At 46.6% G+C, this 11778-nt stretch overlaps 2 long non-coding RNA genes across 2 annotated transcripts; both read right to left on the minus strand.

Moving 5' to 3' along the window:
• Nucleotides 1–4190: 4190 nt before the first annotated feature.
• On the minus strand, nt 4191–5573 carry LOC140578548 (uncharacterized). The gene is made up of 2 exons (XR_011982812.1): nt 5205–5573; nt 4191–5009 (listed from the first exon to the last, which is right to left on the minus strand). It is a non-coding gene; the product is annotated as an uncharacterized lncRNA (long non-coding RNA).
• A 1835-nt stretch (nt 5574–7408) lies between these two features.
• Nucleotides 7409–8933, minus strand: LOC140578505 (uncharacterized). Its single transcript, XR_011982733.1, has 2 exons — nt 8628–8933; nt 7409–7799 (listed from the first exon to the last, which is right to left on the minus strand). It is a non-coding gene; the product is annotated as an uncharacterized lncRNA (long non-coding RNA).
• Between the last annotated feature and the right edge of the window lie 2845 nt (nt 8934–11778).

The following is an 11778-nucleotide window of genomic DNA, read 5'->3' on the forward strand; positions in this document are numbered from 1 at the left end:
ATGTGCCCCTGCTTGTGTTTCTACCTGTCTGTTATTCCCCTAGTGTAGATGCTGTTTCCTTCTTTGTCAGTCTTAGTTTTCCCATCCCAGTTCCCTGAGTTAATTAGTTCCACCTGTTTCCTGTTCTTGTGCCTGCCCTTGTGTGTTTTCCTGATTGCTCGTTGTCCTGCACCTTCCCCAATTGGTTAATTGCTTGTCTCACTCCTGCTGCCTCGTTACTCTGTTCAGTGTTCCTATTTAAGTTCCTGCCTGTGTTTAGTTCACTAGTGGTTCATTGTCTATGTCTATGATTGTCGGTGGTTTTGATATTTTCAGTGATCTGCGTGTATTCGGTTTTTGTTATTTAGTCTTGTTTAATCCCCTTTCTGTTTTTGACCCCTTGTGGTCTTTTTGGTTTAGTTGTGTTTATAGTGTTTTCAGTTTTGTTTAATAAACCCCGTTTTTGTGTTCCTGGAGCCGCCAGTGGGTCGTCCACCCTTTTTTGTGCCTGCACCATGCCACGCTCCCGTGCCCGAGCCGCCGGCATTCATGACAGGGGACATGATCCAGGTCTATAAGATTCTAACAGGTTTGGATGCTGTTCAACCGAATAGTTACTTCAGCATTAGTTCAAATACAAGAACTCGTGGCCATAGGTGGAAATTAGCGGGAGAACATTTCAAACTGGATTTAAGGAAGCACTTCTTTACACAGCGTGTAGTCAGAGTATGGAATAGTCTTCCTGATAACAGTGCAAGCTGAATCCTTGGGTCCTTTAAATCAGAGCTAGATAAGATTTTAACAACTCTGAGCTATTAGTTAAGTTCTCCCCAAGCGAGCTCGATGGGCCGAATGGCCTCCTCTCGTTTGTATAGTTCTTATGTAGTTTGCAAACCTTTTATTTCAAAGTGTAACAACATCCTTTTAAACTATATAATGAAATGAGGTGCTTGATGTGACACTTAAATAATAAACTGAGAATTTACTAGAAATATTCCGTCAAAGTAAAAATGTTTGTTTCAATACAGAAGCTGTGCCAAGTCCCATGGTCACGCAGGGGGAGCAGCCACGGGTCGAGCAGCCGGTGCAGGGGCCGTCAGTGCGTCAGGAGCCAAAGGTGTTGACTGACGCGGTCCTAAGAAATCAAGAGGAGACAATCAAGTCGATCAACGAACTGAAGCAGCAGTTAATAATGCTGAACAATGTTTTTGTTGAGATCAACAAATCTCTTAAACAAATTGCTGCATGTGCATCATACATGGTAAGTAAAGTGTTACCAGTTTAAGTTGCAAAATGAGTTTTTTTTTCCATCAATTAATGTGCTGTTTGTTTTACTACCTAAAATCTCCGAATGATCCTCGCTCTTGCCTGAATGGCAGCAGCATTGGGCGGTGGAGGAGGCTCTGCGTCAGGCATGCGGGGGTCTGGTATTGGGGGTTCCTGCAGAGGGATGCCTTGTCTGATGGCCAAGTTGTGGAGTACACAACAAGCCATAATTATGCGACACACCTTTTCAGGTCGATATTGCAAGGTACCTCTGACGCTTGACAAACACAGCCACCGACCATTTAGGAGACCTATTGCGCACTCCACTGTGGATCTCGTCTGCGCATGGGCTCTGTTATAATTGGTCGCTGGGTTTGGTATCGGAGTCGTGAGCCACGGCTTCAATGCATAACCTTGATCACTTAAAACATAAAGGTTACAATAATTGTTGGATATAATTGTTCAAGCAATAACATTTTTAAAAACTGTCACACTCACCAATAAGCCATCCATCCTCAACATCACCTCTCTCGAGATGCACTCCAACAGAGCTGTTAGCACAATAAATGAATCATGCGTTCCTCCTGGCCAACGGGCAACAAAATTTTAAATGCTTAAATGAGCATCAGCAATTACTTGTACATTAATGGAATGAAACCCTTTTCTATTGACATAATTAAATTCGTATTGTGATGGTGTTTTTATTGCAATGTGTGTGCAATCTAGTGCTCCTATGGTATTTGGAAATCCCGCAATTGCGTAAAATTCTTGTTTGATTATAGCTTGTTGTTGATTTGTCCAATTTTGTATTTTGGGCTCAGGGAAATGATGGCATCCAACACGGATGGCATAATCCGGCTCAGCGTTGGCTGTGAAATGCCCGATCTGTCTCCAATCTCACGTTGGAAAGTGCCGGTGGCTAAAAATCCCAGGGTTGACAATAATTGAATTTGGACTGGAATAGGATTCGTGCGGTTGGTCTGTCGCTCCAAAAAAGGTCCCAAATCACGGCATAAACCCATAAAGATCTCTTTCGGGAAGCGGTATCTGCTCAGAAGCCACTCTGAACTCTCACCAAGCAGATTAGTGCGCTTTCGGAAGAACACGCGTGGATAACTGAGACTTTCAATATTGTATTTCCCCTGTTCTACCACAAGATTCTGTGCATACGCATGGTCAGAGCTGTTCTTATATTTAAGAACATTTCTAAGTATAAGTACAAGATGGTAAATTACACACTTTGCGTGAAAATGTTCTCATGCAAAAAATATGCACAAATCTGTGCGTAAGAACGGTTAATAAATGAGGGCCCTGGATTCCACACAGGACTTCCAAAAAGCTTTCAAAGACATTTTTTATCACCCCGCCGTCGGTCGCAGCCTCAGAGAAAGGCTGTTTGACCTCCAACAAGGCTCCCGAACGGTAGCGGAATTCTCCCTTGAATTTCGCACCATCGCGGCGGGGCTGCGCTGGCCAAAGGATTGCCTCCGTATTATTTACCGCAGCGCGTTGAATCCGGAGATTGATGACGAACTGACATCCCGCGGTTCTGCACTTTCCTTTGAGGATTATATAGGACTGTCCGTTACCCTGGACAATAGTATGAGGGAGCGCCGCCGCAGGAGGATGGCCACTCCCCCCGCACTTCTGGCTCCAGAGGATCAAACGGAACCCATGCAGCTGGGTCATACCCCTCTTTCCACAACAGAGAGGCGCCGACGTACAGAGGGAGCCACGTCAAATAGCCGCCTGGAGCGTGACGGGTCCATGGCAGAACCATGCAAGGTCAATGCACGATCCGTGCACGGAATGTGATCCCCCGCGATGACGCAGTAAACGAAGCCCCGCCCCATAAACGCCCCATGCGCTTTCTAAAAAGATGGTTGCAATGCTGTATAATCCCGCCAGGTGGAGCATTGACTGGCACAGTTAACTGCACCGTATCTTTAATATACAGTACAGTACAGGCAGTTCTTTTATTGCAAACATAGTTTCATAGATAGATGACGTGGTAAAAAATTTTTGGAGCCTCTGGTGGAGCCCCCCCCCAACTCCCCACACAAGCTGGCCGCATTAGCGCCAATATATATTAGGGCGCAAACAAAAAAGACTTACGCATGTGTGTTCATATGTCTCCATATCACATTCATTCGGTTATATTTCTAGTTATACAGTAAATATAGATACAGTTTATGTCTGCAACAATCTGCGTCACCTTATTCAGTTGTAAAGACAAGACGGCGGTCCAAATATATTACGGCGCAAACAAGAAGACTTTTGTGTGCGTGTGTTTGTTTCCGTATGTCATTCATTCGTTTATATAATGATAATAAATATCAATACAGTTTATGTCTGTGGGGAGTGAGGGGGGGGGGGGGCTCTTTGTGCGGAGAGCTTGATTTTTGCAGGGATGCTTGTGTTAACACTGGCATTCCTGAGGTCTACGAAATTTTTCGGAACCTTTGGTGGACCACCCCTCACTCCCCACACAATATTTATAATTAGAATTATAATCGAATGAATGTGATATGGAGACACATGAACACACATGCGAAAGTAAGTTTTTTGCGGCGTAATATATTTGGCTGATGGGAAACTGAAATCGCAATTGCCGAATCACGAGAGATGGGGTTGAATTGTATTTCAAATTAAGATATTCCTTAGACCACACTGTTAGAAAAACGTCTCTGTGCTGACTCGAGGTTGAAACCGTGAAACTCGCTTCATTTACAAAACAATAAGTGTTGATCGGCGCTGACGAGGCTGCGAGCAGCTTGTGTGGGGAGTGAGAGGCGGGGGCTCCTTGTGAGGGAGCTTGATTTTTTCTGGGATGCTAGTGTTAAACATGGTTTATTTGTCCAAGGTTGCTAGAGCCTGATTTACTCCTACCAATATAAATTATTTCAATTAAACCCATTTGTCTCAATCACAAATTAAGCCAACGCTGTATGAAAAATGAAGTTTTATTCAAAAAATATAGCTACACTGAAATGAAATGAAAACAATGAAAATGAAAACAAACATCAAGTCCTAGTATAGCCAGCCCGTGACTGTTCAGGGTCAACTTTACGTGGACTTCTCAGTCGTTCGTTGATCTTATTTCTGATCCGGAACCAGTGGTCCGCTGTGAGATCCGGAAATCTCCGCATGACAGTCTCCTGCACCTTGTCTTTTAAATTGTTGGGCAATTTGGCTTTGCCGTTTGTCCCACCCCAGTTTACCTGCTTTGCCCAACTCTGGTAGGCTTCAAATGGGCATAGCGCCAAAAACACACTGGCCGCATATATATCTGGGCGACGCTCTCCTCGCTGGAGACACTCTTTATAAAATGTCTCCTCCCTTTCAGCAGTCAGAGGCCTGAGAGGCACATCTGGAAGCTGCGTGCCTTTCTTCAGGTTAAGGCTGAGATGGCGGGCTGGGGTGGAGGTTAAAAACGATGGTGACATGCTCAGTTCAGCGTTGCCCTGGTCAGAGTCCGGAGACCCAAATAGGCGACGTCCACAAGAGGAGTGTGGGGAGGGAGAGGTAAGCTGCCGCCGCATTGGAGGAATGGAGGTTCTGTCTTTTTCCAGCTGTTCCAGTCTCTGGGTCACATCCTCCAGCTGCGTCTTTAGGGCCGCACACCCCTCACACGGTCCCACTACCTCGGGTTGGGCCAGCCGTCGTTCGATTTTTGCCAGTCGACTTCGGAGGTCCCCGATCTCAGCAACTAGTGGATTCTTTGGTGATCCCAAGTAAACTAGCGGCGACGAGAGAACGCTAGCCTGCAAAAAAAGATATTATTTAATTATGCTATTCAAAAATATTTAATATTTTCTGAATTATATTTTATACATTATGAAACCAAAGCATAATACTGTACACAATATTAGAGCTTAACATATCTGAACTCACACCCATTATATATTTCATAATGTATTTTAATATACTGTAATATGCAGTACATTAATTCAACTTACCGCTCTCTTTTTCACCATTCTTACTTTTCCTCTCGTGGTGGGAGTTGCAGGTGTCCTCTGCTTTACCTTTTTGGTTGCTGAGGACGGCATCTGTGTCCAGAGAAACATGAATCAGTCACACATTATGACACCAAAGCATAATACTGTACACAATATTAGGGCTTACGGTAACATACAGTATCTCAACTCACACCCAAAAAAAGGGAACAACTTGCTTACCATAGCTGAAACACGTTGTGGTCTCTGTGTCTTGTAGAATGTCGCCGCTTCCATTCTTGTCAGAATTATGGAGTCGATGTAATTCTCTCAAAAACCTTGAGCGCTATTTATTTGTTACCTGGATTGCGATACTGACCAAATACAGCAGAATCCAATTGGTTAGCAACCTGTAAATATTTTAGCCAACCAGAATGAGATGCGCCCATTTGTGCGCTATTAAATTTTGCGCAGATCAACCACTGCGATTATTCACCTTTTTAACGACTGTATTGTGTTGTGAAGATGCCGCACATCACTCAACTGTGCTCACAACAAATTCGACAAATGCGGGCCTGTGGAAAATCAGCACAGCAGATACAGCAGCATTTTGCAGGATTGGGGATTAAGGTTTCGCTTCGTGTTGTGCGATATCACTACAAGGAGAGACATCCTCGACGTTCTTATCCAAAGAAACTACACCAGTAAGTAATAAAAAGAATGAGCAAATACTGAACAAGTGTGTGATACTGTTATTCATAGAACAAGTTATGTTTGTTTTTGTCTAATGGTTATCTCTGATTTCTGTAGCAATATCCTGAAGGCTATTGACGACATGACCCTGGCTAATGATGAGATGACCGCCCGGCAAGTGCAGCAGAAAGTTTTCAAAGACTTCGGCGTTCATCTGAGTATCACCAGTGTTCGCCGAGCTCGTAGAAAATTTGGTTGGACGTTTGGAATGACTCGTTTCACCCCAATGATGAGAGACCGCAGTAAGGAGGCACGGCTAAACCAAGCTCTTCAGTGGATGGAGTCTGGGGAGATATGGGGTGATGTGTTGTTTACAGACGAAACAACAGTAGCTCTGGAGCACTATGCCCGACAGAGTTTCCGAAAAAAGGGACATTTGGCTTGCAAACCACGGCCTAAACATCCATTGAAGGTCCATGTCTGGGGAATGATTTCAAGATATGGAGCAGGGCCTATTGTAATTTTTGAAGGAATTATGGACAGACAGTTTTTTGAAGATTCCATAATCAAAGCAGCTGCAGGACCATATATAAGAAAATATTTTGGACCGCATCATCGCTTCTTCCAGGATAACGATCCAAAGCACACTGCTGCTGCATCATGCATTGCGGCAGAGGGAATCAACTGGGTGAAGACTCCGCCAGAATCACCGGATTTGAACCCTATCGAGCTTGTCTGGCACTCGATGAAAGACTTCATCCGAAAGGAGGCAAAGCCGGGTACAAAAGAAGAGCTCATTCATGCCATTGAGGCTTTTTGGGAGACAAAAGTCACACAAGACTTCTGCAGTACATTAATCACCGGACTTCATAATGTACTAAGAATGATAGTGAAAAACAATGGGGGGCACAGTGGAAAATGAACTGATGAAGAAATGTAATCCCTACCAGCGCACATACTGTACTGTACACTATAGCTATGTTTGTAAACATGGCTTATTAAAGATGCACTGTTTTGTGGACATGGCAGTTTTGTAATGGTCAGCAAAATAAACACTGTCTACACTGTTTGCGCCGTAATATATTTGGCTGACGGTGGGAAAACTGAAATCGCAATTGCCGAATCACGAGAAATGGGGATTGAACTGTATTTCAAATTACTGTACGATATATTACAACCTGTATTTCATGATTCCTCAGACCACACTCTTAGAAAAACGTCTTTGTGCTCACTCGAGGTTGAAACCGTGAAACTCGCTTCATTTGCAAAACAATAAGTGTTGATCGGTGCTGAGGAGGCTGCGAGCAGCTTGTGTGGGGAGTGAGGGGGGAGGGGGGAGGGGTTCCTTGTGAGGAGAGCTTGATTTTTTCAGGGATGCTAGTGTTAAACATGGTTCCCAAATTTGGCGTTTATAACGATTCAGACAGACTGAATTTAAGAATGTCTCCCATTTTCTGCCCATTGAAGTAGTTGGTTCAAGTAAATGTTTTTTTTTCAATACCCCAACAAAATCCCCAACAATTAAAACACGCAAACATGACTTAAAAATTTATTCTTCCAAAAATAGTCAGAGTTAAAACAGTAATTTGTCTAAAACATACAATACAGTACATGTTGCATTTTGCTTAAAGGTCATTAAAATACCCGGATAACACCATCTGCTGATTAGTCTCTATCTGGTTCTTTTATACTAAAATATTATTTAAAAAAAAAACTATCAAAGATGCAACAGTTTAAGTCTTTGTTTCCGCCAAACTGTCAGACGTTTTGCAATTCTATGTTCAGAATATAGATCTGACCAAACATCATTCTAGATCTGTTGCACTGTGACGTCATTCCAGCTTCCTCAACAGCTTGTTCAGGCTCCTCCAGTAGCTCCAAAAGGCCAGCCGTCACCCGTCTGACCCAAGCCTCCATAGCGGAGCTCTGCTTAAAGAGAACAGGAGAATTTAGTGAAGAAAAAGATACTGTAAATACGCTTTACAGAATATCTAGTTAAGATAAAAAAAGAAAATATACTAATAAACCTATGTAACACAGAGTGTGTAAAATACTGTTTTGGGAAATCTGGAATGTAAATAAACTGCCTGCGCTAATGTTAACCATTGAACTTTGTTAACAGTAGCCACTGACTGTTTGTATTATCGTCTGCATTAAAATAACTGAGAATTTACTTAATGCGCTTTTTATACAAATAAGTTAAGCGATATAACATTCATACTGTATATGAGCAGTATATACACTGTACTGTACAGTATGCGTTGCAAAACTACCATGCAAAAAATGGGAAAAATATAAACCTGGTTATGAGCGTTTAGCTCGCTAGCTCCTGTACAGCTATCCTTATCTTCTGTCCCTCATGAACTACATCACATTATATTACAGTCACAGAAATAACCTGCAGATTAACTCTTACCCAAAGAATAAATAAATGCATTTTCAGAGAGCACAAACACATTTACTGTATGTTTCTCGAGTAGTGCAGTTTTTGTAATAGGGACATTAATAGTATTTTCGAAGCTTTAGCGTCTTTTTGAGGAAAAGAGGAGTGACATTGTATTGTTAGTTTGTGACACTGACAGTAAGCTGTAATGTTAACTCCAGACTTGGTAAACAGATCATTAAGTTATCTAAAGTCACATCTGACCGCTGCTGTTGCTGCCAGTGATTTTCGAAACGGCCAATAAAAAACTAAACTGGGAAGTAACCTGTGAACTACCCCAAACAAATTTTATAAAATAAAACACCACTTACCGCGAATAGTCCATTAAGCCGCGATCTTCATTTCTGTAGTGCAGTTTGATAGCGTCAGTTCGGCGGGGGTGGGTGGTTAAAATCACGTGATTGCAACTCAGCGCAGCTAGATTGCTGGCTTGTGTTAACATGTTCTTGAGAACGAAGCTCCATCTAGTGGTGGCACTAGGTAAATGAATAAATAGGCGTGTTTACTGTGAAATCTTGACACGCCTATCTGGCTTGAGAGGGAGGGGGGACTACGCCGTCCATAGGGCAGCCGTACGCCATTCGCACGCCATTCACACGGCCGCGGCTATTTGACGTGGCTCCCTCTGTACCGCTCAAGGTCTCTGCCTTTACTGTGGAGAACCCGGCCATATCCTTCGATCCTGTCCAGTTCGCCCCTCTCGACCAGAGAAATCCTTAAAGGTAGGCCATTCAGCCTTTTTTGGGGTTTCTCATGTGCTGTTGACCGCACCAGTAATTATAACCTGTGCAGGTGAAATGCAATCTACGCAGGCTTTAATCGATTCAGGGGCAGCTGGGAACTTCATGAGTTGCACTCTAGCCCAGCAACTTAAAGAAAGAGTGCTCTCACCACACCTATTGCAGTTCTGGGGGTGAATGGTGAGCCCCTGTATGGGGGGCAGGTCACCTATAGAACAGGCTCATTGACATTGCGAGTGTGTTTGCTCCATGTGGAGAACATGGACTTCCTGGTGCTTCCCACCACTAAGGACCCCATAATATTGGGCCACCCGTGGTTGCGGGAACATAACCCACAGATAAACTGGTCTTCGGGGGAACTTACTGCCTGGTCAGCCCACTTTTTTCACAGATGCTTGGCTTTCCCATGCTATGCCTCCTCAGTAGAAAGTCCGGAACCATTCCCCCCGAGTACACGGAGTATCTGGATGTCTTTAGCAAAAACCTCTCCTTTCAGTTACCCCCTCACAGGGAATGCGATTGTGTGATTGACCTCCTAGAGGGGGTGCCACTCCCGAAAGGTCGTCTTTACCCCCTGTCCTTGAATGAGGAGGAAGCTATGGAGGCCTACATATATATCAAGGAGAGATTAAAACAAGGTATTATGCGACCTTCTACCTCCCCAGTGACAGCGGGGTTCTTTTTCATCAAGAAGAAGGATGGGGTACTACGTCCATGTATCGATTATCGGGCCCTCAACTCCATAACCAGTGGGTGGTCGCCCGCATGCTGGGGGGCCTGGTTTGCCCGGGCCTGTTGCCTGGTGGGTCGTTGTCTGTCGTTGGCGATTCCGGCGCAGGGCCCTCGGGCGCTGTGGGGTGGTTCGGGGGAGGCGGTGGGGGGAGCCTCTGCCTCGCCTGGTGGGGGGCCTGGGGTGACCAGGGGGTGGGGGTCACCCCGCCTGGCTGGACCGGCTCCCCGTTTGCCGGGGGGTCTGAAGTTGTCCCGTCCTTGGCTGCTAGCTGGGGTCTCATCGGGCGTGGTGGGGTGGGTCTCTCCCGGTCTGTGCCTGGGGGGGGGGGGGGGTTCCCTGCTGCCGGGCTGCCTGTGGCGCCCCTGAACACCTCGGTTGGCCGTCCCTGCCGGCTGTGCGGGGTCGGGGATGGGGACTAATCGGGGCCAGTCGGGGATCTGGCCCCGGTGCCGGGGGGGGCCCACTCCTGGCACGCCCTTATTGCTCCTCTGGGCCCAACACCACATTTCACACAACACTAGGGCCTTGAGGGGCAGTGGGGAGGTGCGCCGAGACACTGCCCCTCAATTTTTACTTGCATGTTAGACACCACATGACACTAGGGCTGAGGAGGTGGGTTGAGGCAGGTGGGGCTCTGCCGTCTGCCAGCAGTGGGGTGCCCATGCCTCAACTGCTCGCCCACTTTTTGCACCTTAGTCATATACATAGTCCATATTACATTAGGGCCTTGGGGGTGCGGGGAGGGGGGACTCTGCCATCTGCAAGTGGTGGGGCCCTCATACCGGAACTGCACCCACTAATTTTAATGCATTGTAGACATAAACACACAACTCTCTCACACATATACATGCACACTTCACACCAACATGGGTCGGGGAGGGGATGGGGGCTGAGGGGCCCCCCCAACTCTCTGTCTCTGGCCCTGCGCGGGTGGGGTGGCCCGCCGGGTAGAAGATCCATCATGGGGGGGTTTGGGTGGCCCTAGCGGGTGTGGGCGGCTTCCTCTCTTGGGCTACAAGCCAGGTGGTGCTTGGCTCTGCTGCGCCATGGTGGGGCCCTGGCGGGCAGTCCGGGGAATCTTGGGACGCTCTGGGCCCTGCTAGGCGGATTGGGGGGTTTGGTTTGGGCTGGGCGGGGGGTCTGCCATTCCCCGGTCACCGCGGGTCCGCTCCCGGGTGTGGGGGGGCTCTTTGTATGGGCCCCCCTTGGATCATCCTGCAGTGTTGGGGGGGAGGCGTGCCGGGTCACTGCGGTGGGCGGCGGTCCATCTTGCCGGGGGACGGGCTGGGGCCCCTCCGGTGTTTGGGGGGCCGTCCGCCGGGGGGGTAGTCCTGGTTGGTGGGGCCCTTCGACCCTGGACCCGCCTGCCTCGGAGGGGGGGTTGCAGGTGGGGCTGGGGGGCTCGCTGCCCGTCCTCCCTCTGCGGGCCTCCCTGTACGGGGGTTGGCGCCCCCTTAGTCCCTCGCGGGCTCCCTCTCGGGTTGGGCGGGTGGTTGTCTCGGGGATGCGTGGCTGCGGATCCTTGTGCCGGGGGGACGGCAGGGTGGCCTCGGTTGCCTGGTTCTTCTGCCTTCGCCTTGGGCCTGGGCGGGGGGTGGGTGTTGTCACCTCCCCTGACGGCATCAAATGCCAGCAGATCCAGTGACAAATCAGGTCACACCTACACTTGCACATACATACAAGAATGGTTGAGCGATCAATATTATTATTATTATTACTTTTTAGGGTATGTTATAGATATAGGAATTGAAATATACATGTATAAGGGTACGATCACGTGTGTATGCTACAGTACATATATATAATACCAATTTGTCACATTATTAATTATTATTATTATCACTGATGTTGTTATAATTTTTGTTGTTTGATGAGTGTTATGTTTCTTATGGTTGTTTGTATTCTGTATTCCCCTATACTTAATTTTTTTCCATCCCACCTACATTATTAGTGTTATTATTTCTGTATACCTTTTTTTTTTTCTCCCCC

The sequence above is a fragment of the Paramormyrops kingsleyae genome, chromosome 15, assembly GCF_048594095.1.
Source record: "Paramormyrops kingsleyae isolate MSU_618 chromosome 15, PKINGS_0.4, whole genome shotgun sequence".
In the NCBI taxonomy this organism is placed as follows: Eukaryota; Metazoa; Chordata; class Actinopteri; order Osteoglossiformes; family Mormyridae; genus Paramormyrops; species Paramormyrops kingsleyae.